The sequence below is a fragment of the Punica granatum genome, chromosome 1, assembly GCF_007655135.1.
Source record: "Punica granatum isolate Tunisia-2019 chromosome 1, ASM765513v2, whole genome shotgun sequence".
NCBI lineage: Eukaryota > Viridiplantae > Streptophyta > Magnoliopsida > Myrtales > Lythraceae > Punica > Punica granatum.
This window is the reverse complement of record NC_045127.1, coordinates 44,489,536-44,512,264: the sequence shown is the minus strand read 5'-3', so window position 1 is coordinate 44,512,264 and position 22,729 is coordinate 44,489,536.

Genomic DNA, 22,729 nt, shown 5'->3' with positions numbered 1-22,729 from the left:
TGGAAAATAGCCCCGTGACTAAACTGAAACAACATGAAAAGTTCCTTAGGTTGCTTGAAAAATTTTGAAAAATTCAAGGACTGGATGGGAAATGGTAAAAATGACGGGGACTTGACTGAAAAGAATTTTAAAATTTGAGGCATATCTGAAAAAATAAAAATGCGTCCTCTGGACTGAAATGAGACAAAATGGAAAGTTCGTAAAATCGAGTTCGGGACAAATCCGATCACCCACGCAACCCAATAACGCTTGTTTCACATCATATTCATCCAAGCGAACATAAACATTCAGAAATGGAGTCCTGAACATGCCACTAAATCGAGGATTTATCTAGTTCGGGAAGTTGAGGGGTGATTCTGTAAATAAAAAAAATTAAAGAAATTAAAAATCCCCGCCGGACGAATTGGACCGGGCCGTGACAGGTGGACTGGGCCGAGTGGGCTGACGCGAGTTGGCTGTTGGACTGGGCCGAGCTGGGCCGACGCTAACAGGATGCCGCTGTTGGACTGGGCCGGGCCACTGCTGAACTGGGCCGGGTTGCTGGACTGGACCGCAAGCTGGGTTGCTGGGCGGCGCACCTATTCAACCCGAAAAACAAAGAAATCGACCCGGTTAGAACGAAAGGGAGAAACCGAGGAGAAAGGACGCGGTTCAAGGGCGATGGCGACCGGTCGCGGCGATTCCCGACTCCGGAGGGTTTCCGGCAGTCTGCTGGGGAGGCTCTCGTGACTGGGGGTTCGAGTCCGCCCTCGTGGAGGAGAAACCGAGGAGAGGAATCGGGTCCGGGATTCGATCTCCGAGCTGGGGGTACCGAGGGAGCTGGGGGGTGAGAAAAATCGTGTGGGAGAGAGAGCGTGGGGGGGGGGGGGGGGGGTTCGGCTAGGGAGTTGGGCCTTGTCTGTGTGTACGAGCCGAGAGACCATGAGCTGTGGAGTTTTCCGGGAGTTCGAGCTTCCGGTTCTTCTCTGTTTTTTTTTTTGAACGAGCTTCGGGCGAGAGAATACGAGCTGAGGTTTTTTCGAGAGAATCTGTGAGCTGTGGGAGAGTCCGATCCCGAGAGAGTGTGAGCTCCGGGGTTTTGTGGACGAGCCCCGGGCGAGGAACCCGACCTGCCAATTTCCAGCCGAGAGCGAGAGCGAGAGAGAGAGAGAGAGAGAGAGAGAGGGAGGGAGTTGCGTGTCGGAAATCGTTGGCGTGTGCAGAGAAGTCGCGTGCACAGAAGAGTTGGCGTGTGCAGAGGAGGCGGCAGGCTCGGGTCCGAATCGCAGCAGGCTCGGCGGTGAGGGCGGCAAGGGAGCAGGAGAAGGGAAAAGAAAAAAGAAAAAAGAAAAGAAAAAGAAAGAAATGGGGAGGAAGAAGAAAAGGAACGTGGAGGAAAGGGTGAACGGTCAGAAGTCGTCAGACTTCTGATCCCCCCTTCCCCTTTTTTTTTCTCGAATTCGACGCGCGTACAAATTGAAAATTCTGACTTCTTGATCGGACGTCGGAAAAATAATTCGAGACCTCCATCATGCTCAGAAAAATTCATTGATCGATATTATGCGATAAAATTATTTTCAATCTCGAATTTTGTCCCGAATTTTGAAAATTGACGTCGATGTACTCGAAATTCGAAAATGTCCCAAATAGTATTATTTTTTGAAAAATCATAAAATTGGTGTTGAATTAGTAAAATTTGCTATTTCCAAAAAGTCGCGAATTCTCGAGTTATTAATCGGAAATATTTATCTTACAGGTGGCAAAATGACTATTTTGCCCCTCTAGAGCCGGTGGACTAAAATTGGGTGCTGACAGCTTACCCCTCTTTGGTTGCTTGCTCGGATAGAGGGCGCGACCAAAGATCATGGAAAGCACCCGTTTGGCCTTGACAACCATATGGACATTGTCCCAAATGTAACGGACCTGTTTGTGGGAAAAAAAAGGAGTCATGGCAAGAAAACGATACGGCGTGAATTTGTAACTCAAAACAGCAAATGCAGGGATAAAGTTCGTAAAGCAATAAATGTGGACACGAAGTCCAAAAAGTGGTAAACATGGACGCGAAGTCTGGCAAGTAGTAAAGGCGAACGCGAAGTCCTGAAAGCGGTAAATGCGGACGCCGAGTCCGGAAAGCAGTAAAAATGGACACGGAGTCCGAAAAGCTGTAAAGATTGACACAGAGTCCGAAAAGCAGTAAAGATGGACATGAAGTCCTGGACACGGAGTCCAAAAAGTAGTAAAGATGGACAGGGAGTCCTGGACACGAAGTTCAAAAAGCAGTAAAGATGGATACAGAGTCCGAAAAGCAGTAAACATGGACACGGAGTCCTGGACACGGAGTCCAAAAAGCAGTAAAGATGGACACGAAGTCCGAAAAGCAGTAAAGATGGACACGGAGTCCGAAAAACTGTAAAGATGGACACGGAGTCCGAAAAGCTGTAGAGATGGACACGGAGTCCGAAAAGCTGTAGAGATGGACACGGAGTCCGAAAAGCTGTAGAGATGGACACGGAGTCCGAAAAGCTGTAGAGATGGACACGGAGTCCGAAAAGCTGTAGAGATGGACACGGAGTCCGAAAAGCAGTAGAGATGGACACGGAGTCCGAAAAGCAGTAGAGATGGACACGGAGTCCGAAAAGCTGTAAAGATGGACAAGAAATCGAAAAGCAATAAATATTGGCATGGTGCAAAAGTGCATGGAATGTAGAAGCAACGACTAATGTTGGGGGACGGCGCAGGTTGCCGGAAAGATAAGACTATGATCCTTTGGATTTGAGTTCATATTGTGCTTATGACGGTGCAATGGCAAGCGTTGTTCGCTGCTCGTCGCATGATTGGGCGTTATGTGTCTCCTTGAGGGCCACCCGCTCGGATTGGGATTGTGTCCTGTCGCATGAGGCAAACATGAGTCCGTCAGGAAGAGACAACCTTTCAGGATCCGCATGCTCACACCTGCACAGAAGGAACAGCGGCTAATGGTCGTTGTCAGTTACGTGATACCGCTGGAATTACGATGTGCAAAAGAAATCTATGTAGCAATGCTTCGGGGACTTGGACACAGTGACCATTTGAGGGGCGGCCATGTCCCCGATTGTGACACGCACTTAACTAAATGAAAGGCTTTTCACAAGATGGGGCATAACTTGTAGAGTTTTGAGCAAAGGTAAAGGGAGGGATCTTTAGGATCCTCCAATTCAAGGATACGAAGATTCGACCCCGTTTCGAGGCGTGTCTCGAGCCTGGAGAGTCGAAGAGAGTTTGCTTGCACTGAGGACTGTCGAACCACTACTAGCTGTAGCTTCACGCGAAGTGCCGCTGTTCTATCATGGTCAAGCCGACAATTGCTCCTAATTTTTGCCTAGGCCGCAAGATGCGTGACGACCTAGCAGGGTATTTTTATTTGACTTTTCTCACATGAGTGCTCATCTTTTGCTACGACTGCCCTTGTTCGGGTCCGATCGCACCTCTCGATTCCTCTAATTTTTTCCTAGACCGCCCTTTGCGAGTTTTCAACCTATCGAGGAATTGATTTGTGCTCTCCTTTTGCCACGACTCCCCTTTGCGGGATTTTAAGCCATGCTCCTCGTTCCCTAACTTTTGCCTAGGCCGCCTCAAGGAGGTTTTCGACCTAGCGGGAAGATTATTCTGTTTCTCTCTGAAGTATTCTTAGATGAGAAGAATTGAATGGACAGGGCACATGCATGAAAAATAGAAAATGTGATGAGGTGAAACGGCACAGAGCCCGAAGGAAAATAGAGGAAGATGAAGGTCTGGAGGGTGGTCTGAAGCTTGCAGGGGATACAAAGAGACCGCCAGATGACAAAGAGGACCGTCAAGGGTAGTACTTCTGGAGGGCGTCGGCGTTGACTAGGAGCGCGTTTTCGGTCTTGTCCATGTCGCTTAGGATAATTGCCCATCCGGAGAAGACTTCCCTGACGACGAAAGGTCCATCATACTTATATGCGAACTTGCCCCGAGAGTCAGGTGCAATGTGCAGGACCTTTCGCAGGACGAGATCGCCGGGGCAGAACTCGCGGTAGCGAACCCTTGCATTGAACTCTCGGGCCATTTTTTGTTGGTAGCATTGACCGTGGCAGAGCGCTGTTAGCCGTCTCTCGTCAATGAGATTGAGCTGCTCGTAGCGCTGCTTCGCCCATTCTGCTTCTTCGAGCTTGGATTCGGCGAGGACCCTTATGGAGGGAATCTCCACTTCAATTGGGAGGATTGCCTCCATGCCGTAAACCAGGGAGTACGGAGTTGCCCCGGTGGAGGTGCGGATAGATGTTTGATATGCTAAGAGCACAAAAGGGAGCATCTCGTGCCAATCCTTGTAGGTCACCGTCATTCGCTCGATGATCCTTTTGATGTTTTTGTTCGCAGCCTCCATCGCACCATTCATTTGGGGACGGTACGGCGTGGAGTTGCGATGGTGTATTTTGAAATGCTCACAGAGCTCGTCGATGATCCTGTTGTTCAGGTTCTTGCCATTGTCAGTGATGATTATCTCGGGGACTCCGTATCGGGCAATGATGTCACGCTTAAGGAAACATGCCACGGCTTTTGCGGTGACCGAAACGAGTGTTGTAGCCTCAATCCACTTGGTGAAGTAATCGATTGCCACCAAAATGAACATGTGTCCATTGGATGCTTTCGGATTGATAGGCCGATCACATCGATGCCCCACATTGAAAAGGGTCACGGAGCTGCCATTGGGTGTAGCTCATTGGGGGGTGCTTTGATCTGATCGGCGTAGACCAGGCACATGTGGCAGTGTCTGACGTGTTTGGCGCAGTCGGCTTCCATGTGGACCAGAAGTAACCCAGGCGCATGAATTTCTTGGTGAGCATGAGACTGCTCATGTGGGGTCCACAACTCCCTTCATGTATCTCTCCCATGAGGCGTTGTGCCTCATTTTTGTTGACACACTGGAATAGTGTGGCATCGAAGGAACGGCGGTAGAGAGTCTCTCCGTTTAGAAAGTAATGCGCTACGAGTCGCCAAAGTGTTTTCCGGTCCCCGATGGTTGGCAAATGTCGGGTATTGGCCGGTCTGCAGAAAATGTTTGATGTCTTCGTACCATGGCTGTTCATCGGTCGCCTCGATTGTGTCGCAGTACGCCGGGCCTTTGGCAATCTCGATCTCAAAGGGCTCGATGAGGTTTTCTTTTGTAATGCTCACCATTGATGCCAGTGTCGCAAATGCGTCTGCAAACTGATTCTTGATACGTGGCGTGTACGTGAACGAGATTTTCTCGAAGTTCTCCGTTAACTCCTCGAGATACTCGTGGTATGGTACTAGCTTCACGTCTTTCGTCTTCCATTGCCCTAGTGTCTGGAAGATTGTGAGCATTGAATCTCCGAACACTTCTAGCTCATTCACCTTGAAATCGATCACCGTCTGCAAGCCAAGGATGCATGCCTCGTATTCGGCCATGTTGTTGGTGCAGGGAAAATCAACTTTTGCTGCAATTGGATAATAACATCCGTCCGGGGATATCAGCACTGCGCCGATGCCAAAACCGGTGGAATTCACTGCGCCGTCGAAATACATCTTTCACGCGGTCCCATCTTCCTCCTCGTCCACTTGGAGGATCTCTTCATTTGGAAAATCGAAATTGATTGGTGTGTCATCCTCAATCGAAAATTCCGCCAAATGGTCGGCAATTGCTTGCCCCTTGACTGATGTGCGGGGCACGTACTCGATGTCGTATTCCGACAGCTGACAGCGCCACTTTGCAATGTTCCTCATGGAGGATGGGTTACCAAGTAGATATTTCAGGGGATCCGCTTTTGACAGCAAGCGGATAGTGTGATAGAGAGTGTACTATCGAAGTCTCTGCATGACCCACACTAGTGCGCATCACATCTTCTCGTTCTCCGGGTAATTGGATTCCCCCTCGGTAAACTTCTTACTCAGGTAGTAAATCGCATGTTCCGCGCGCGTGGGCTCATCCTCTTGCCCCAACATACACCCCAAGGATTGTCGGCACACTGTCAGGTAATGAATGAGAGGTCGACCAGGTGTGGGTGGGACCAACACCGGCGGCTGAACTAAGTATGTCTTGATATCGTCAAAGGCCTTCTAACAATCATCGTCCCATTCAATTGCTGCATTTTTATGAAGCAGTCGGAAGAGGGGTTAACACTTGTCTGATAGGTTCGCGATGAAACGCGCGATGTAGTTCAGTCGTCCTAAGAAGCTCCGTACCTTGCGCACCGTCGATGGCGGAGGATGCTCCCTGATTGCTTTCACCTTGTCGGGATCGATCTCGATGCCTCATTCGCTGACCACAAATCCTAGCAGTTTTCTGGATTTTGCGTCGAATGTGCACTTGGCCGGGTTGAGCCTAAGCTTGTACTTCTTGAGAAGTTCGAAAAGACGCCTCAGATTGACGAGGTGATCCTTTCCCTCCTTGCACTTAGCGATCATGTCGTCGACGTAGACCTCGATCTCCTTATGCATCATGTCGTGGAAGAGTGTGACCATTGCCCGTTGGTAGGTTGCCCAGGCATTTTTGAGATTGAAGGGCATGACCTTGTAGCAAAATGTGCCCCACATCGTGATGAAAGTCGTTTTGATCTTGTCCTCCTTGGCCATCCGGATTTGGTTATATCCCGAAAAACCATCCATGAAGGAGAACTGATTGTGGCGCGCAGTGTTGTCGACCAAGACGTTGATGTGAGGCAGAGGGAAGTTGTCTTTAGGACTAGCCTTGTTGAGGCCCCGATAGTCAACGCAAACCTTGACCCTTCCGTCCTTCTTCTCCATGGGCACGATGTTTGCCACCCATTCAGAGTAATTGTAGACTTCTAAGAATCCCGCATTTATTTGCTTGACGACCTCTTCCTTGATGCGGAGGAAGAGGCCGGCTCGCTGCCGCCGTAGGTGCTGCCGTTTGGGCAGGAAGTTTTTTGTATTGAGCGAGAAAAAGTGCTTGACTATCGATGGATCTAAGCCCGGCATGTCAGCGTAGGACCAGCGAAGACCTCTTGGTACTCCTTTAGGAAATCGATCATCCGAGCTCGTTGTGTTGGATCGAGACTCGTCCCGATCTTTAGCGTGCGGGGTTCCTCTTCAGTACCCACGTTGATTTCTTTTGTCGGCTCGACTGAGGTGACTTGACGGTTCTCGAGGCGGTGCAAACTCTCATCTATCTCAAGCACTCGAGCGTCCTCGTCGAGCCCTTCCTCGAAGTATATGGGTTGGGGCTCTTCGAGGAGTTCTTCGGATGGGTTCGAATCGACGCGTCGAAAATTTGGATTCGAGTGGAGCCTGGAAATTTAAACGAGTCGTCTTAGAAACATTTAAAGTGCTGCGAATGAGTAAGAGAGAAGAGAACGAAGGAGACGCGGGAATTCAAAAATACATGTAGGGATTTCATTGAAAATGGGAACATTGATGCCATAACAAAAACCCCTCTTCTGTCGTGTGGCTTATGACTTTGTCGACACGCGGGAAACATCGTCTACAAAGATAGCCTTACAAATCGGCGATTACAGCCGAGTAGTGCGGGACTGAGGTTCCAATTGTTGAGCTCCTCATTCTCCTGCGCGAGGCGGATGTAGACCCCTGAAGGAGTCTCCTCGGTAACGGTGCATATGCCTGGCAGATCGACAAGCGCGTCGTCTGAATTCGGGGAGGGGCCGTCAAGAGTACCTCCGACAATGTGTTGTGGTCCTGAAAAGAAGCGGGAGAGTGGGGGAACTGGGATGCTCCTGTTGATCTTCCCATAGTACGTTACGAGACGGTGGAGGTGCTTGCCTCTATGGGCTTCGATAATCTCGTGGCAGGAAGGGCGAAAATCGAGTCCCGTCCTGTTCTTGTACTCTTCGATCTCGATGGGGCGGTTGATCCCTTACCCATGTGCTCCCAGCCCCGAGCCCAGAACCCGGAATGTAGTTATGGCGCAGCAAGATCTTCCCCACCAAGCGGTCGGCGCGGGACGAACTGACCTTTTTGTAGTCTCGGATGACGGAGATGGTGTTAAACGAGTGGAAGGGTAGGTTCTGATCGTCCCCAATACTGATGTAGGGGACAACCATCTCCTTATAAATCGCATAGTCTTCCTCACCTTTGACCGTGATGAGTCGCTCTTCCACGATGAACTTAAGCTTCTGGTGCAACGTGGAGGGGACTGCGCCCGCTGAATGGATCCACGGCCTTCCGAGCAACAACCTGAAGGCATTCGGGATGTCGAGGACCTGGAAGGTGACGCTGAATGAGCATGGGCCTACCTCGATCAGAAGGTCGATCTCTCCATTCACTTCCCTCCGCGAGCCATTGAAGGCTCGAACCGCTATCTTGCTCGGACGAATACGATTCAAATCCACATTCATCTGCTTCAGGGTGGAAATAGGGCATACATTGAGAGCCGAACTGTTGTCGATCATGACCCGACCTACCACAAAGTTATTGCACTTACAGACGATGTGCAACGCCCGCAAGTGTGCGTACCCTTCGGAGGGAAGTTCGTCATCCGAGAATGAAATGTTGTTGGAGAACGTTGAACCAACGGTCTCCTCAATGAGATCTGGAGCCGTCTCCTTGGGGACCTGTACCGCTGTCAGGACCTTCAGGAGCGCTTCACGATGTGGTTCTGAAATCAAGAGGAGGGTGAGGAGTGAAATGTGGGCTGGAGACATGCCCATTTGTTCAACGACCTTGTACTCGCTCGCCTTGATAATCTTCATGAAAGCTTCGGCTTCCTCTTCGGTCACCTTCTTTTGAGGAATCAGCGTAGCTTTCGGGGCGATTCCCAATGTCGCAGCAGGCGCCTTCCTTTTGTTTGCTGCCTCTGGGTTTTTGTACACCCATCCCGAGCGCGTCACGCCCATGACGCTGAATTGATGCTCGAGGTTCCCGATACTTCCTTCGTAGGTCCACGGGACCTCGCTATCTTGATATGGCTCTCGTGCGGGGACTTTTATCACGAATGGGGTGGGCGTGGCATCGAACCCTGCGTACCCTACACCGGCTTCCGTAGGAACATATTCGATTACGAACGGGGTGGATGCCTCCTGCCCGGTCTCGTACTCCCCTATGGCGCAAATACTGATCATGTTAATGCTGGGCCCCGAGCTTGACCCATGATCGGGGAGAGAATTGGCTTGCACGTTCGGGGGCTTGACAGCGTCGAACGTGAGTTGCTTGTCATCAATCATCTGTTGGATCCTCTCCCGCAGCTTCCGACAATTGTCGGTGGTATGGTCGGGTGCGCCCTGATGGTACTTACAGCGCCAACTCTGATTCTGAATGGTGGGGTCGAAATCATAGTCGCTATTGATCAAATCCTGTTGCCTGCAAGGAGTTGCCGGTATATGTGGGAGAGCAGGGCCGGCAGGGGTGTGAATTGTTTATGCCGCGGCGCGGTGCCCTGTTGGTTCTGCGGGGCCAGAGCCATTTGCATTGGCTGAGAGAACAGCCAGGGGCCTACCCTGTTGAATCGGAGGAGGAGCGGGGGCATAATTGTGGGCGTATTGCTGCGGGGCAGAGGACGGAAAGGAAGCCGGCGGGGTAGAATAGTAAACTTGCTGCGCCGGGAGTTTTTGCTGATAATACGTCGGAGGTGGAGCATACGCCTGAGTGGCCGGTAGTGCAGGCGTGTAATTAATGGAATACTATTGGGGGGCCTGGCGCCCTGAGTTGACAGCATTGACGGACGTGTCTCTTCTTCTCCTGTTTCCCACGGAGGATGTCCTAGTAGCAGCCTTATTCGCGGACTTTCCTTCTTTCTTCTCGGCCGGTCCTTCTATCTTGCCGAGTTTAACGCCTATGTCGAGCTTTTTCCCGGCGTCGATAAGGTTGGAGAATAAAGACGTGTGGGCCAACAGGTGAAAGTAGTAGGCCCCTTTGAGAGTGGAGTGGAATAATTGGATCAGCTGCGCCTCACTAATGGGGGGGACATGCTTCGCCGCTCTAGCCCGCCACTTCACTGCATAGGCCTCAAAACCCTAGTCCTCGGTTATCTCCATCGGACTAAGCTCCAACAGGGTCGGGGGTGTCTCTACACAATACTTGTACTGGTCGATGAATTTGCTCAAGAGATCCACCGACGTAGGGATGTCCGCGGCTTTCAATGACATATACCAGTCAAGAGCCGCTCCTGCCAAACTATCCTGGAACGTGTGGATGACGAACTCTTCGTAGTCCCAGTATTGCAGCATCTTTCCTCTATAGTGGCAGAGATGGTGACGAGGGTTGGTCCTGCCATGGTACCTTTGGAATTCAAGCACCTTAATCTTCGGGGGTAGCCGCATACCTGGGAAAAGACTCCAATCGCCATCGCCAGCATCGGGGCGGGAGCCACTTGATTGTAGTGCTCTGATGTTCTCTTCCATATTCTTCAATCTTTGCCCCTGCTCAGTCCCCGTTTCCGGGAGAAAGTTTTTCGGTGGAGCTATGGGGATAGCTTGGGTTGGCGTGCCTGGTTCAAGGATGGGAATATTTATAGGAGGTAGAGCTGGGTAAGAAAATCTGATATGGGGTTGTGGAGCTTGGAATGGGAGAGGCTCGGATGTGTGAGCAGGAGCGTGGGGGCTTGGTGCCAAGAAGACCATCGACGGAGGAGCTGCGTAAACAAGAGCCGGAACCGGTATGGACATCGGTGGCGGTACAAGCGTGGTTGGGTTCGACAGTGGAAGAGGAATGGCCGCCGAAAGAGTCACTGATGGCGGAAGGACGTTGGCCGGGTGGCCCGCCGGTGCGTGCATTGCCGGCGCTTCAATACCTTTTGGAGCATGGGTCGGCGGGACCCAAGGATTTAGGTCAACCGTTGGCCCGTACCCTGGAGGCTGAGTAGAGTTCAAGGAGGTGCGGTTTGGGGCTCTGAGCAGGGCCATGAGCTCGCCCACATCGGCGGCCATCTGATTGACCGTGCCCTTCAGTGCGGTATTGTCGCCTTCCAGTGTGATGATGCGGGCCGCGCCCTCAATAGAGGTGGACGGCGCTTGGGCCTCCGGCGTTGGGACTAGTGGCGGAATTTCTCCCGAGTGTGCCGAGGGTGCGCCTGCAGGGGCTAGTGGTGGCAGTGCATGAGTCATGGGCGGTTGATAATAAACCGACGTCGGTGCAGTGTTTTCCTTGGAACTAGCGGGCTCATTGTTTTGTGTCATCCTCAATTGCATACGAGTGAGATAACGGTAAGGCGCCAGTTATTGTTACCTGTATTCAACAAGTGTGTAAATTGCGGCGCAAACAAGTTACATTTAAAACGGAAACATGTGAAATAATAAATATGGGGGTGACGTACATAAGATGCATGGATTTAAAAACTAATGCCGTCATTTGCATTGATTCGAAATGGTTCCAAAATACAATGCAATTTCTAAAAACAAGCCCTAAGTCGTTCTTCCACCGCACTCAAGGTGCGAGTGACTGTGGTTGTGGAGAGCACCGATTCAAGTGAGGACCTGGTGGAGGCGTCTAACCTAAGGGGAGCGTGGACCTCCATGGGCCCTCTTCCTGAACCTCTCCAAGGCGACATTCGCTCGTGCCAACTCCTGCTCGTGCCTCTGTATCTCGGCGCGGGCTTGGGCGAGCTCTCTCTGTAATTGCCGCTGATCTACAAGTTGCTCGTCTTTCTCTGCGACTTCCCGACGAAGACGATCTCTTTCAGCCCTGAGGTTAGCAAGCTCTACTTGAATGGCCGCGTTCGGGGTGAGAGCTGCTCCCGTTGGTCCGCTATCTTCAGCTCGTGGAGAGTCGGCGAAATCTTCGTGTGCTGTCGGACCCCACCGGTAGAAGCGGAGGACATATTCCTCGGTAGCTCGGAAATCCTGTTCCTCAAGGGTTGGATGCTTGGGGAAGTAGGGACGCTCAATGACCACGGTTCGCCACACGTCCAAAACCCGTTCGATGTCTCTTTGGCGATCCACGGATGTCTGATCCACCCACCAAATATGTTCGAATCTAGTATGTGTCGTGTCCTCGGGGACTGTCTGCAAGCTGCTAAACTCATCACTCGCGCCGGGAAATATGTGGTGGACCCCGCATGGCTTACGAGTGGGACTCCGTTAAAATAATGACACTTAAGGGCCGCGGGTCCGGGTGGCATCCACGCGGCTCGCCACTTAAAGCTCCTAGGTGGTATTTCGCGAAAAATTTTGATCCACTCAGAAACCTTGCGTTCCACACGTATCAGAGATATAACTGCGAAATGATCGACCCCGAGCAACTAAAAAACAGGACTGGCCTCAGGAGGCCGAAGGGGTTTGCAGGACTTTGAAGCCAAATTTGTAAGAGGATTGGGGACCCCCTCAACCTACGATCAGTTGTTCGTGTGACGCGGTCGAGGGACAGAATAGTCTCAGCCACTGGGCCTACCTCATACTCGCGGCCTCCGACCACTTGGAGGACGACGCTAGCTAAAGCTGCGTCTATACGATCAGCTGCGCAAAGGAATAAAAGAGTCCCAAAAATCAAAAGTAAAACTGCATGACACAAATTCTTTTGAAAACGATCCCCTTGGACCACGCGTGCTTGTGAATCGATAAAACGGAGTAGTTTCGCAGTTATTCTCTCGATACCGCCGGAATATGCGAGCTCGGCGTGCAGCGAAGACCTTTGCACCCCGAGTAGGCGCTAAACTAAGGCCGGTCGAGTAGTTTGGAGATTGGGCTCTATAATATCATGGGTGACTGCGGTCCGACCTATGAGGGTCCTATATTCCTCAATAATGGGTGTGAGCTCGGTGCCTTGGATGTTGAAGATGGCGTGGATTGGATCCCAAAACGTCACGGCTGCTCTGAGGAAATACCAGTCTACCCGTCGAGTGGACAATAGAGGCACATCTCCGATGAAGGTAGTGATGTAGTCCCAATCAATTTGGCGCAGACTTATCCATATGCGGTTGATTTCGTCCAGTGGTGGTGTGACCCTGTCGAGGCACGGGAAGGAGGCCGAGCGTGACATCCCTTACCAAGATGAAAAGAAGATCAACTTATGACATATCAATGCGAGTGACACCTTAATTTTGAAAATTACATGATGTATGCATGCGGAAATGTAAATGCCCACGGCTTAATTTAATTACAAGGTGTATGTACATGTATCTCGAAATGGGAAAAGACTCAAATGGCGCGCAAGCCGACTCAATGGACTGTTGTTGAAGTCAAGTTGGAGGCTAACATGGAGGTTTAGCACGATGCATGGTTTCGATAATATAAGGACCGTGCTATCTAGGGATGGGGTCCCCAATTCAAGGGTGTCAATTCCTTGAAATCGAGCGGGATTCTTTTCAAGGCCTAAGCGGCAGTCGAGCAGCGCGCTGTACCCCTACTTCGAACCCCTATCTAACCTATGCTCCTATTACCAATCGTGGGACGTGACCCATAGGTACCTAGAAGCTAGTATGATATGCAATGCGTGTTCAGGAAATAAAAGTGGGTAAAGTAGATAAGCGAAAAATTACGGAAAGCGCTAAATAAACAAACAAGCAAAGCAAGTGAGAATGAGCCCGAACCCTCTAAGTGTCCCGGTGGAGTCACCAAGTTGTGCGCACCCGAATTTCATCTAGTCGGGGCACGCGTGCGCGCGCCTAATGCAACGCGGCTTGGGAGTGTCCACCTTCCCGGGGATGCGTGACGGACGCACGTGAGAAGGAGTCACCACTTGTCATTTTACGACCCGAAGTTCGAGGGCCGGTAGTTACCCGGGTCTAGGGGTACGGGGTACACCTAATTACTAAGGCATATGGTCTGCGAAACCCGAGGCTCCGAATTCGGGGGTTCTGTTACATGCCAGCCTATATCTCGCATGCCCTATCGGTACTCTAGCTTGTCTAGGCTTGCCATTTTAATTTAATTACCGCTTAATTAAGTTCCGCTCATCTTACGCATTTTGACACCGTAAATTCGAAGAAAACACTCCAATCGTCCACTCTCCGACCGGGATTTTACAGGATTAAATGTACAACATAAATCCTTACATTGTACTCTCGAATAAAAATGCAAATTACAACAACTGAATCCCGGTCGGTTCACGCTCGGTTATTATTCCACTCATGCTCACCGTGTGGTTTAAAAAGACTGGAATTGAAATTAAGACGCGCGCTCAGTGTTAGGGGGATTGGACCCCGTGATCTACGATTGGGCATTGGACCCCCTATGAATCGTGTCCTAAAGGATCGTGCTTGATCCGCATAATAAACAAGTGCAAGAATGTAATAAGCGGGCACAAATAAACAAACAATGATGTTTTGTTATTGCTGAATTTATGTGAATTAACCGATTATTAACCGGGGTATCTTGGCATGCAAATCCTACCCTAAAGCAGACAAAGTGGGTGCAAGATTTGAATCGATCAGGGATCACCTCGGGAAGGTATTTCGCATTTGGCATTATTTTCCGAGGACCTGACGTACGTGACGTCTGTTGTCAAGTCTTGTGTTTGTGGGTGGCTTTTAGGATTGTTCTATGTTGTGACACTACGGTTGTTATAGATTATTGTCAAACATGTATTCCGCCCGTGAATTTAAGAACCTAGTGCCTATCCCGCTATTGCCCGTTTTTGTCTTAACCAAGTACATAATTAGTCCGGTATTTGTATTTTGAGCCAATCCACCCGAACTAACTACCCGAGACTATGCTAGAATAATAAAAACTCATCGGTCGGATAGGGCGGGCTATGCAGATGAAGTTGCGCCTAGACAAGTAGCCCATCTCTACCCTGATACCGTAGTGTTTCTGTTTTTCTAACCTTAGGGTTATCGCTAAGTTGCAAATAGACGATATTGCCCTTGAGGTAAAAATTATTTTCGGAAAATAGAGACTACGCGGTGCGGGCCACCTCGGCCTGTAACCGGCGCTAACCGATCCCCTAGACCTTCCGGGGTTGTGAAGAACCCTAAAAAGCCAAAAGATCGGTTAATCTATCCGGAAGTGATCTAAAAAGAACTTCCACGTCCCGACCTGAGTTTCCTGAAATCAGGTGAGGTCTCGAGTCAAGACGCGCAAGTCCTCCCTAGACATCCATGTCACATCGAACCACGTGTCTCAAGTTTTATAAAATTTGCAAGTTTTGAAAAGGGCACGAACTCATGTTTGCAACCTATCTACCGGTTTATTACCAATTCGTGCAAAATTATTAGGGCCAAGTGAGTTAATTAATCGCATGAACGTCCCAATTACCCCGTTAGTTGAATTATTGATTAAATTAATTAATATTTTGCCAAATGCTCTAAATATGAGGGTTTCAGACCGTCGAGCCGATCATTGATGGACCGTTCGATGCGAATCCTAATTCCCGACCACCTTGGGATTTAAAAAATAATTTTAAGTCTAGTTTGCATGATTAAACCGATTCATGTGAGGTTTCGATTAAAACGAGAAAATAAAACGTTTAAACACGGATTAATAGCACATTATCACGTCAAGCAGGACAATCATACAAATTTACACAGTCGGTGCCGCCATGATCATGATAAACACATACGAACGTACACAAACATAATATTAACGGAATCGATAAAACGGCACCGACTCATGGAAACGGCAAATCACGCAAAGAGCACGTATTATCATGTTGCATACATATAATTACAGAAGAAAAATATTTAAACGGGGCACACATGATGTCGGTCGGGGATCTAAGTAGGAAAGGATTGGGTATCTTTAGAAAATATCAAGGGACTGATTTGAACAATTTTAAAAGAACATGGACTGATTTGAAAATTCGGATAAAGTTTCAGGGGACCGATTTGAAAATTCTGCAAAATTGGGGACTGTGTAAGAATGTCTGAAAATATCCCAGGACTTGTTTGAAACGAATTTAAAAATTTGGGCTGATCTGAAAAGTGAAAAATGCTCCAAGAGCCAAACTGAAACAACTTTAAAAGTTTCGAAAAAGATCCTGAAAAATTCAGGGACTGATTGGAACGTGCTGAAAATGGCCGGGACTCGACTGAAACAAATTTTAAAATTCGGGGCATATCTGAAAAGGGTGGAAAATAGCCCCGGGACTCAACTGAAACAACTTGAAAAGTTCCTAGAGGTGTTTAGAAATTTATGAAAATTCAAGAACTAATTGGGAAATATTAAAAATGGCCTGGAATTAACTGAAAATAATTTTAAAATTCGGAGCAGATCTGAAAAGGGTGAAAATGGCCCAGGGACTAAACTGAAACAACTTAAAAAGTTCCTTAGGATGCTCGAACAATTTTGGAAAATTCAAGGACTGGATGGGAAATGGTAAAAATGACGGGGAATTGACTGAAAAGAATTTTAAAATTTGGGGCAGATCTGAAATAATAAAAATGCGTTCTCTGGACTGAAATGAGACAAAACGGAAAGTTCATAAAATCGAGTTCGGGACAAATCCGATCACCCACGCAACCCAATAACGCTCATTTCACATCATATTCATCCAAGCAAACATAAACATTCAGAAATGGAGCCCTAAACATGCCACTAAGTCGAGGATTTACCTAGTTCGGGAAGTTGAGGGGTGATTTTGTAAATAAGAAAAAATTAAAGAAATTAAAATCCCCGCCGGACGAATTGGACCGGGCCGTGACAGGTGGACTGGGCCGAGTGGGCCGACGCGAGTTGGCTGTTAGATTGGGCCGAGCTAGGCCGACGCTAACGGGCTGCCGCGGCTGGATTGGGCCTCAAGCTGGGCTGCTGGGCGACACGCCTATTCAACCCGAAAAACAAAGAAATCGACCCGGTTAAAACGAGAAGGAGAAACCTAGGAGAAAGGACGCGGTTCGGGGGCGGCAGCGACCGGTCGCGGAGATTCCCGACTTCGGGGGGTTTTCGGCGGTCTGCTGGGAAGGCTCTCGTGACTGGGGGTTCAGGTCCGCCTGCGTGGAGGAGAAGCCGAGGTGAGGAATCGGGTCCAGGATTCGGTCTCTGAGCTGGGGGTACCGCGGGAGCAGGGGGGTGAGAAAAATCGTGTGGGAGAGAGAGTGGGGGGGGGGGGGGGGGGGGTCGAGCCGTGGGAGGAGTTACGGGTTCGGCTGGGGAGTTGGGCCGTGTCTATGTGTACGAGCCGAGAGACCGTGAGCTATAGGGTTTTCCCGGAGTTTGAGCTTCCGGTTCTTCTCTTTGTTTTTTTTTGAACGCCTTACGGGCGAGAGAATTCGAGCTGAGGTTTTTTCCGAGAGAATCAGTGAACCGTGGGAGAGTCCGGTCTCGAAAGAGTATGAGCTCCGGGGTTTTGTGGACGAGCCCCGGGCGAGGAACCCGAGCTGCCAGTTTCCAGCCGAGAGCGAGAGAGAGAGAGAGAGAGAGAGGGGGGGGGGGGGGGGAGGGAGTTGCGTGTCGGAAACCGTTGGCGTGTGCAGAGAAGTCGCGTGCGCAAAGGAGTTGGCGTGTGCAGAGGAGGCGGCAGGCTCGGGTCCGGATCGCAGCAGGCTCGGCGGTGAAGGCGGCAGGGGAGCAGGAGAAGAGAAAAGAAAAAAGAAAAAAGAAAAGAAAAAGAAAGAAAAGGGGAGGAAGAAGAACAGGAACGTGGGGGAAAGGGTGAACGGTCATAAGTCGTCAGACTTCTGACCGTTTGACCCCCTTTTTTTTCGAATTCGACGCGCGTACAAATTGAAAATTCTGTCTTTTTGATCGGACGTCGAAAAAATAATTCGAGACCGCCATCGTGCTCAGAAAAATTCGTTGTTCGATATTATGCGATAAAATTATTTTCAATCTCGAATTTTGTCCCGATTTTGAAAATTGACATCGATGTACGCGAAATTCGAAAACGTCCCAAATAGTATTATTTTTTAAAAATCATAAAATTGGTGTTAAATTAGGAAAATTTTCTATTTCCAAAAAGTCACGAATACTCGAGTAATTAATTGGAAATATTTCCCTTACGAGTGGCAAAATGACGATTTTTCCCCTCTGGAGCCGGTGAACCAAAATTGGGTGCTGACAGATAGTTATGATATCTATCAGCAATAAGGCTAAATATCAGCAAGCCCTTCTCAATTTCATAAACTTCAGGCCCTGTCAGACTTCCCATTATCATCGGATTACATGATTTTAATGGTTTCCAAGAGTTCTGGTTTCCCAAGACCCCAAATTTATGCCGGTTATCATATGAAATTGAGCAAATAGTCGATTTTTCACATTGATGTTCTACCTATGATCACAAAGTAAAGAAAAAAAATTAGAAAGAGAAGACTCCCCTATTGAGTAATAAATAATAAAATCACACCGTATCTAATAAGGTTAATCTTTTAGGTTAGACGACTGTGGTTATCTCAACATCTCATTGGATATAAAAACACCATAGGTTCGATGCACATAGCATGCGTTTGTCCCCCATTTAATTAGTTCTATGTAATGTACTAAAACTAATCAAGTGTTGTGGTTATCTCAAAATATGACACATCCCCAGCCTCTAATATATTGTTTTGATTTACCCATTGGCCAAGATTAATGCCGTCAAGTGGGATGGATTTTGCGTACCATTTGCAAATGTTCGTTGTTCCATTAACTATCGAAATCTTAATGGAAACTTTCATTTTGACAAGCGTGTGCAGACTTCCATTATTCTGTAAATCCTCCAATATTCCTCCCTAGCATTTTCATTCAGTTGGAATTTTCATGCTCCAGACTAAGCACATGCACTTTTCTCCCCTGTGCCTTCATACTTATGGAGGAATTATGAACTATATTAGTTTCTATCTCAATCTAGGATCTCTTTGTGATTGAGACTTTGCTTTCTGGACTCAATGTTGGGAACCATGTAATTGTAATGTAACCTGCAAGAAATTTTACAGGAATTAATTTTATGTGCCAAGACTGTTTTTCCTAGTTCCTGCAGTATAGGAAAGTTTAGGAAACGGTAACTAATATAATTTTTATCTTATCAAAGAGGGTGTAGCACAGTAGCTCATGCATCGCCTGGTTATCAAGAGGTTCTAGAATCGATACTCAAGTGGGACTACCCGTGCCCATTTATTAAATTTTAATATTCTTATTTCATTGTATTAGGCACATGGGCCTTTCTTGTAACCGAAAAAATATAATTTTTTATCTTTACTTTCTATCGTTTGTCCAAATGTGTTTTTCGTCCATCACTCAAGGCTTCACCTTTCTTTACCAGTAGACACCAATGATCCCTTGGATTTCATCCTTCCGTCTATCGGCAGCCAATAATACATTTCATCAATCTAAGGCACAATCCTACTTTGTAAGCCCACCTGCCATACTCTCTTCCGCTGGAAAAATCTATGAACGGTACTGTTTTCGATTAATTTGGCTGACACCTTCCTGACTTACATCTGAGTGCACTTCTACTGATGCTTTCTTGCGTGCGCTTCTGAAAATGTTGATCTTAGTAGAGCTCCTAATCATGGATGCTTTTCTAAAGAAGTTTTTCATTTTCTTGTCGTGAAGCAGCAAGGCTTGGATCATATATATTTTAAGATAAGTTTCGCAGTTTGTCCATCTATCTCTTGACAGGCATTTGCAAATTAGGTCATGTAAATAAAGCAAATAATATGCATCTGTAATCTGTTCCTTGGGTGGGTGTTTAAATATGAAAATTATTTCCTTAATGAATCTTAACATATCTCGAGTATTTGCTGAGAAGTTGTTCTTTTCAAACAGAATTGGGCCTGGAGCTCTCCTCTCCGATGCTCGCTTTATAACAGATGGAATGTGGCAGGCAGCTGCTGAGTGGTATGCATCTCTACTTGCTCTAACTTCTTGTCATTCTAATCACACTTACAGCACCAGTCAGATTATTTTGTATCCTCGAATTGACTCTGGTGGAAATTGGTTGGATATTTTTAATACGCCTCAAGCAACCGTTACATTAACCGTTTTTCCCTGTCATTGGGTTGAGTTGGTGGTTTACATTATACAATAATTTGAGAAAAAGGATATTCATGGCTGAATGTCCCCAAAAAGGTAGCGCATCTCTCATCAAAATGACTAACCGCGACATTATTGCCAGCCTTCTTCTTGCATGACAGATGAGGAAGGAGACTAAGAGCGCGAGGACTCTCAACCCATGCAAAACTGGCAGTAGGTGGTGGTAGTAGGCGCTACAGTGGCAGTGGATACAACGTTAGTCGATTCCTGTAAAGAAAAAAAAAACCCGAGAGTAGAGTAAAGGAAATAAGTACTATGGTGTCCTTCTCTTTTTGTTTAAAACTCTTCATCTCTTTCTTTTCTTTCTTTTTTTGTATTTTTCCTATGCATACTTTTGTATCCAAGAAATCCCCTAATAAATTTCGTCGGTATTTTCAAAAGAAATTATTGAGGGTAGAATATTTCGGTCCATAGAATAATTTTTAAAATAAAACAATATCAATTTTATAAAATCCGTTGGAGAATTGTTTGAAATTCATCGGTATTTTTTAAAGGAATTACTCATGGAACATCCATCAGTAATTCATCAAAAAATTTCCATCTTTAAAATAATTTTCAAAATTTTAATGTAAATTTTAGAAAACTCATTGATATTTTTCTTAAAGCATACCTAAATACTAGTGAAATTTCATTGAAAATTTTGTCAAGATGCTCCATAGAAATTATCAATACATGAAAGTTGATACTTCGAAAGAAAATTTATGTCGATATATATCTACTATAGTTTTATCTGCAATACTTGTACCAGGTATAAATCAGAGAAAATTCATAGTCCTCCTGGCCATGAGAGAAAGAGGCGCGAGATTTTGGATGGGATGATGGTGCAATGGAACGTGAAGTTGCTCAAGCATTGAATTCAGATAATATTAGAAAAACGAACAACAAAGCATAAGGTTAGGGTATGGCATAAAAAAAAATCCCCACTTGAAGAAAATCATTGACTGAAAATATAAAAGGAAAATAGTAGAAGAAAGCGAATGTGGGAAAAAGTTTTGTCCGAGATTAGTAGAAGAAAAAAAAGTAAGAGTATTTAAAGGGAGTAGTCATTGGAGCAAAAGAGAAAAATGCAATTAGGAGAGAAAAACCGTGAGAGTTGAATGAAAAAGTTACTTCATATTTGATGCGTTCAACTGAGCGAAATAATTATCACAAAGAATGTGGTAGATAGTTTTGATAGTGGAAGAGTATGTAATGGTGTCTTGAAACGGAAAGGGTTATGACAAAGAGTAGGTATACAATGGTTTTTTCTATTGAAAACGGGAGAGGAATGTGCCATAGTACTGAAAAGATGTGATGTGTAATAGGTACTCATATTGTTTGAGTAAAGGGTAAAACACTAATATTGTTAATATTATAAGGGTAAAAACACTCAGATAGTTATGATATCTATCAGCAATAAGTCTAAATATCAGCAAGCCCTTCTCAATTTCATAAACTTCAGGACTTGTCAGACTTCACATAATCATCGGATTACATTATTTTAATGGTATCCAACAGTTCTGGTTTCCCGAGATCCCGAATTTATGCCGGTTATCATATGAAATTGAGCAAATAGTCGATTTTTTACACTGACGTTCTATCTATGATCACAAAGTAAAGAAAAAAATTAGAAAGAGAAGACTCCCCTATTGAGTAATAAATAATAATAACATCACACCGTATCTAAGAAAGTTAACCTTTTAGGTTAGACGACTGCGGTTATCTCAACATCTCACAGGATATCAAAACGCTACAGGTTCGATGTGCTGTGCACACGTTTGTCCCCCATTTAATTAGTTCTATGCGATGAACTAAAACTAATCAAGTGTTGTGGTTACCTTAAAATCTCACACATCCCCAGCCTCTAATTTATTCTTATTATTTACCCATTGGCCAAGATTAACGCCGCCGAGTGAGATGACTAGCCGCATGACATTATTGCCAGTCTTCTTCTTGCATGACAGATGAGGATGGAGACTGAGAGCGCGAGGACTCTCAACCCATGCAAAAGTGGCAGTAGGTGGTGGTAGTAGACGCTACAGTGGCAGTGGATACAAAGTTAGTCGATTCCTGTAAAAAAAAAATAGAAATAAAAACGCTGAGAGTACAGTAAAGGAAATAAAAGAAAATCGGAAATAAATAATGTGGTGTCCTTCTCTTTTTGTTTAAAACTCTTCATCTCTTTCTATTTTTTTTTCCCTGTATTTTTCCTTTGCATACTTTTGTATCCAAGGAATCCTGTAAAAAATTCCTTCTGTATTGTCAAAAGAAATGATTGAGGATAGAATATTCCGGTCCATAGAATAATTTTTAAAATAAATCAATGTCATTGTTGAAAAATCCGTGGGAGAATTGTTTGAAATTCATTGGTATTTTTGAAAGGAATTACCCATGGAACTGTAAGAAAACCGAGCACGTACGCAGCGGAAAGTTTAATTACGGTAAAAATCAAATTTTTATCGCGTGCTCGTTTAATCAAAAACTTCAAGATCACATCTTGACATAAGAATCGCCTTCTAAACGAATAGATAACATCACACAATGAATCCATAAGAAAAGTTACGAACTTTTCACTAACCTTATTGATTCGAGTCGATCAAATTAGCCGTCCAAGTGTCCGGCCTCTAGCTCGTCCACACGAGCACGTCTCCACCGAGATTAGACTCCTCTCGACCCGTACACTCCGATCTAGGTCACCGATCTCTAACAGAATCGTCACGGAATGAAAAGATCTCTTCAAGGACGCCAAGGACAACACCGAAATGCCGAATCGGATCCGAGAAGAACTCCGATCAGCCCTCGGAGTTCACGGCAACAATTTCAGCCATCTCTCCTCTTCCTCTCTTTCTAATATTAGGGTTTTCAATCAATTAACCTCTTGGGTTAACCGTAAGAACATATCTATATATATTCTTACCCTAGGGACTAAAATGCAATTATTAATTAATCCGAAT